Consider the following 6,457-nt stretch of genomic DNA (forward strand, 5'->3'; position numbering starts at 1 on the left):
AAGTCCCACACACTGCTAGAAGCCCAAATATTTTTTCAGAGGTAGATGCAGGAAAAAATTATATTCAATTTGCAACGTGATGGAGGTCAGTATAGATGGACTAATAGAACAAGTCCCACACACTGCTAGAAGGCCAAATATTTTTTCAGAGCTAGAGGCAGAAAAATATTATATTCAATTTGCAACCTGATGGAGGTCAGTATAGATGGACTAATAGAACAAGTCACACACACTGCTAGAAGGTCAAATATTTTTTCAGAGCTAGAGGCAGAAAAATATTATATTCAATTTGCAACCTGATGGAGGTCAGTATAGATGGACTAATAGAACAAGTCCCACACACTGCTAGAAGCCCAAATATTTTTTCAGAGGTAGATGCAGAAAAAAATTATATTCAGTTTGCAACCTGATGGAGGTCAGTATAGATGGCTTAATAGAACAAGTCAAACACACTGCTAAAAGGCCAAATATTTTTTCAGAGTTAGATGCATAAAAAAATTATATTCAATTTGCAACCTGATGGAGGTCAGTATAGATGGACTAATAGAAAAAGTCCCACAGACTGCTAGAAGCCCAAATATTTTTTCAGAGCTAGATGCAGAAAAAAATTATATTCAATTAGCAACGTGATGGAGGTCAGTATAGATGGACTAAGAGAACAAGTCCCACACACAGCTAGAAGGCCAAATATTTTTTCAGAGCTAGATGCAGAAAAAAATTATATTCAATTTGCAACCTGATGGAGGTCAGTATAGATGGACTAAAAGAATAAGTCCCACACACTGCTAGAAGGCCAAATATTTTTTCAGAGCTTGATGCAGAAAAAAATTGTATGCAATTTGCAACCTGATGGAGGTCAGTATAGATGGACTAATAGAACAAGTCCCACACACTGCTAGAAGGCCAAATATTTTTTCAGAGCTAGATGCATAAAAATATTATCTTCAATTTGCAACCTGATGGAGGTCAGTATAGATGGACTAATAGAACAAGTCCCACACACAGCTAGAAGCCCAAATATTTTTTCAGAGGTAGATGCAGAAAAAAATTATATTCAGTTTGCAACCTGATGGAGGTCAGTATAGATGGACTAATAGAACAAGTCCCACACACTGCTACAAGGCCAAATATTTTTTCAGAGATAGATGCAGAAAAAAATTATATTCAATTTGCAACCTGATGGAGGTCAGTATAGATAGACTAATAGAACAAGTCCCACCCACTGCTAGAAGGCCAAATATTTTTTCAGAGCTAGATGCAGAAAAAAATTATATTCAGTTTGCAACCTGATGGAGGTCAGTATAGATGGATTAATAGAACAAGTCCCACACACTGCTAGAAGGCCAAATATTTTTTCAGAGCTAGATGCAGAAAAATATTATATTCAAATTGCAACCTGATGGAGGTCAGTATAGATGGACTAATAGATCAAGTCCCACACATTGCTAGAAGCCCAAATATTTTTTCAGAGGTAGATGCAGAAAAAAATTATATTCAATTTGAAACCTGATGGAGGTCAGTATAGATGGACTAATAGAACAAGTCCCACACATTGCTAGAAGCCCAAATATTTTTTCAGAGGTAGATGCAGAAAAAAATTATATTCAGTTTGCAACCTGAAGGAGGTCAGTATAGATGGCCTAATAGAACAAGTCCCACACACTGCTAGAAGCCCAAATATTTTTTCAGAGCTAGATGCAGAAAAAAATTATATTCAATTTGCAACCTGATGGAGGTCAGTATAGATGGACTAATAGAACAAGTCCCACACACTGCTAGAAGGCCAAATATTTTTTCAGAGCTAGATGCAGAAAAAAATTATATTCAATTTGCAACCTTATGGAGGTCAGTATTGATGGACTAATAGAATGATGCTATGCCCAAAAGGTTTTACTTCACTAGGTGCAATAAAAAAATTGGTATTCTATACACTGGTGGTGTAGCATGCAACACAGATAGGCTACTCCACTGACTAACACACTCTGCAAGAGGCCAAAAAGGATTAGCTTTGCTAGATTTAGCCAAATGCTGTGAAAAAAAACTTGCACAGCACTGGCACAGACCTGCCTGGCAAAAACTGAAAGGAACTGATGTAACTTAGTCCTGAAAAGGACTGCAATTACAATTAGTCTTTACTCCCACAACCTATCTATTTAAGAGCACAGACCTGCCTGATAAAAGTCGTAGGAAATGCTGTAACTTAGTCCTTAAAAGGACTGCAATTACAACTATTCCCTACTCCCAAGCTATCTGTAGATTTGTGCGAAAATTGGCTTGAAATTAACAAGGTATAGCGCACACAGCAACAGAAGTGCCGTCTAACACGCAGCTGCAGCAGTGAGAAAATGGTGACGACGGGGAAAATGGCTGGGTCTTATAGGGAAAGACATGTGACATACACTGCCAATGACACATGCCCTTGCTTGTGTGAAAAAAAGCACTTCGCTCCGTGTGTGCGCTGCTGATAGGCTGACAGATTGCACCTCCCCACTGTAAATGTGGGAAAGAGAAAAAAAAAATGGAGATCTTCATTATTCCTGCAGAGATCCATCCCCTTCCCCTCCCCCCGCGCCGCTATACACTCATACTGCGTATTAACATTAATTTTCATCATTACTGAGAAAAAATCCAGTTATGATTTTGGTGCACGAACAGTTATCGAACATAACCTCGAACAGCCGAATTTTTTTCAAATCGTTCGTTATCGCCTAACGGCTCGAACACCGCCCAAAACAGCTCGAATTTGAGATTGGCGAACAGTTCGAGTCGAACAACGCTCATCTCTACCCCTAAGTGCTAGAAGAGCAGAATCCTCCAAAGTGACCATATTTTGGAAATTATACCCCTTTGGGAATTTATCTACAGGTGTAGTGACGATTTTGACTCCATGAGTGTTTTCCAGAAACATGCTACAGTTGATGTTGCTGAGTGAAAATTGCAAACTGCCATTGTAGTGACCAGTACATTGTAGTCAGTAGTACGTTGTAGTGCCTAGTATGTTGTAGTGCCCAGCTTATGCTTCTGGAGACATGCACCTGTAAATTAGATGGGCTAACATCACTGCAGAAATGTTAAATGTATGAATGCTAAATGTGGCTTAGGCACACTGTGGGAATCAGAAGGGAGGGGGCATTTTGATTTGGGAGTGCAGAATTTGCTAAAAAAAAATTGGGGGGGGCAAGGAGTCATAGCTTTTTTCAAGAGCCTTTGTACTACCAGTAACATGGAATCCCCTTATATTTCCATTAACAGATGATGGATCTGAGTGGAGACTTGCTTTCTTATGTGGATTGTGTCAAAGCTTTTATTGGAAACATTTTACATAACGTTTGGGATCACATGTATCCGACACTTACATTTGGGGATTTCATCTAAATCTCCAAGTGACGTGCTTCTGAAGAAATCCCAGAGGGAGCCACTCACTATAATGAGGCAGCAGAGTGACTCTGTGACTCCGTCTGGCTTCTGTTCAGTATTGCCCTTTTTTTCACATGTGCGCAAAACTGTGGCGGACCTCACTTTTATGAACGGACTGCCGGATTATAGGCCAGACCCCATCCAATGTGTCCCCATTTGCGTTATTGTAGAGAATCTTCCACTGGGGGTTCCATCTAAATCACGTGTTTCAGAGATTTACACGTAAACCCCGGTGTAAGTTCTCAGCTTAGAGCGCAGGACAAATGTGAGCCTAGCCATATAGCAACCTTTGGGAGGCAGAATGAAAAAATCAACAGTAGGTGAAAAATTGGTTTTATTTATTTTTTACACCGTTCTTCATGTGGTATAAGTGATTAGACTACTTTATTCTTTGGACCAGTGCAATTACAGCGATACCAGAGTTATACAAGTTTTTTATGTTTGGCTGCTGTCGCACACTAAATGACACCTTTTATTGTGCATCCCCATATTTAGATAGCTTTAATTTTTCCATATTCCTGCTGACAGAGTCATGTTGTTTTTTGCTGGATAAGTTGGAGTTTTTATTGGTTCCATTTTTGGATACATGACATCTTTTGATCGCTTTCTATTCTGATTTTTGGGAGGAAGACTGAACAAAAACCAGGAATTGAGGAATTGTTTTTGTTTTTTTATGCCATTCCGAGTGTGGCAAAATTCATAAGGCAGCTTTATTCTTTGGGTCACTATGATTAAAGTGATACAACATTTACAGGTGCATCTAACTAAATTAGAATATCATCGAAAAGTTAATTTATTTCAGTTCTTCTATATAAAAAGTGAAACTCATATATACAGTCATTACAAACAGATTGATCTATTTCAAGTGTTTATTTCTGTTAAAGATTATTGATTACTAGAGATGAGAGGTGTTCGACTCGAACTGTTCGCCAATCTCAAATTCGAGCTATTTTGGGCGGTGTTCGAGTCGTTCGACGAACTCGAAAGATTTGAAAAAAATACGGCTGTTCGAGGTTATGTTCGAAAACTGTTTGTGCACGAAAAGCATAACTGGATTTTTTCACACTAATACTGTTATTTAGTGATGAGCGAGCATGCTCGCCACTGCTCGGTACTCGCCCAAGCATCTCAGTACAGAGCTCGCCGAGTACTTGCGCGATGCTCGGGCAGGAGCTCGGGTCCCCGTCCTGCATGTTTGGAGCTATTTAGAGCACCAGTCATGCAGGGATTGTCTGCCACTCACTGTAATGTCACAGCCATGGTGGTTGTGGCATTACAGTGATTGCCCAAATCGATGGGAACAGTGTTCACAGTGAAACATGAAAAGCCGGCAATCCATCAGCGGCTTCAATCAGTACCCGACAATTTAGAACAGAAAGAATAGAGCATCACACATAGATTAGAAGGATAGAAACATGTCAGTCACATATATAATAAGTACAGTGACAGTGTTGGTTACTGTACTTGTCATTTAGTGTTAAAATAAAGGATTTATTAAAAAAAAAATTGGCGTGGGGTTCCCCGTAATTTTAGTCTCTAGCGGAGGTTAAGCCGACGGCTGGGGCAGATGTTTGAAGCCTGGGAAGGGGGTAATACCCACGGAGCTTCCCAGACTACTAATATCAGCCCCCATCTGAATACCTAGCCTTTACTAGCCAATAAAATGGGGGACCCCCAAAAAAATGACGTGGGGTCCCCTCTTTTTAATAGCTAGCAAAGGCTAGGCAGACAGCTGGGGGCTGATATTAATAGCCCAGAATGGGTGCCATGAATATTTGCCCACTCCCAGGCTAGAAACACCAGCCGTCAGCCACCCCAGAAATGGCGCATCCATAGGATGCGCCAATTCTGGCACTTAGCATCGCTCTTCCCACTGCCCTGTAGTGGTGGCAGTGGGGTAATAGGGCTAGGGTTGATGTCAGCTTATAGTGCCAGCTGACATCAAGCACAGGTTAGTAATGGAGAGGCGTCTATGAGACGCCCCCATTACTAACCCTATAGTGAAAGTTAAAAACAACACAAACACCCAGAATAAAGTCCTTTAATTGAAATAAAGCCACAATTCTTTATTGTTCTAAATTAAACTCTACTTACCGTAACGCAAATACCAGCTGAAGCCAACAATCTCCTGCAATAAAAGTAAAATAATAAACCAACTTCATCCTTACCTTTCCATGGTTCCCAGGATGGCTTCAGCTCTGCTACATTGACATGACAGGCTGGATCGCAGCAGAAAGCTGCCATCCAGCTTGCCATGCTGCAGACACTGAGAAGCGCAGGCATGCTTTCGCTCCTCAGTGTCTCGCTGTGACGGTATCCAGATGAGCCGAGTTCATGTACAATGAACTCAGCTCACCTCATGCACGTCACTGACAGCATGGGAGAATTCTCCTGCGCATGCGGTGCCAGCAAATAACGTCACCGCTTGAGCAGGAGAATTTTCCCACCCTGGGACTGCATTGAGATGGCAGGCTGAATGGTAGCAGAACGCTGCCATCCAGCATGCCATCCTTCAGAGACACTGCAGAGCGCAGTCATGCTTGCGCTCTGCAGTGTCTCTGAAGGATGACAAGCTGGATGGTAGCGCTCCGCTGAGATCCAGAGCTTCAGAGACACTGAAGGTAGCGCTTCAGAGACACTGGAGAGCGCAAGCATGCCTGCACTCTGCAGTGTCTCTGAAGGATGACAAGCTGGGTGGCAGCGCTCTGCTGCGATCCAGCCTGTCATCTCAATGCCATCCCAGCGTGGGAGAATTCTCCTGCTCAAGCGGTGATTGCAGGAGAATTCTCCCACGCTGTCAGTGACGACGTGCATGAGGTGAGCTGAGTTCATTGGACATGAACTCGGCTCATCTGGATGCCGTCACAGCCAGACACTGAGGAGCTTCACTGAGGAGCTTCTCAGTGTATGCGGCATGGAAAGCTGGATGGCAGCGTTCTGATGCGCTCTAGCCTGTCATGTCAATGTAGCAGAGCTGAAGCTGTCCTGGGAACCATGGAAAGGTAAGGATGAGGTTGGTTTATTTTTTTACTTTTATTGC

Source organism: Phyllobates terribilis, unplaced genomic scaffold (assembly GCF_046119375.1).
Source record: "Phyllobates terribilis strain yellow unplaced genomic scaffold, ASM4611937v1 Scaffold_2__4_contigs__length_985480577, whole genome shotgun sequence".
NCBI lineage: Eukaryota > Metazoa > Chordata > Amphibia > Anura > Dendrobatidae > Phyllobates > Phyllobates terribilis.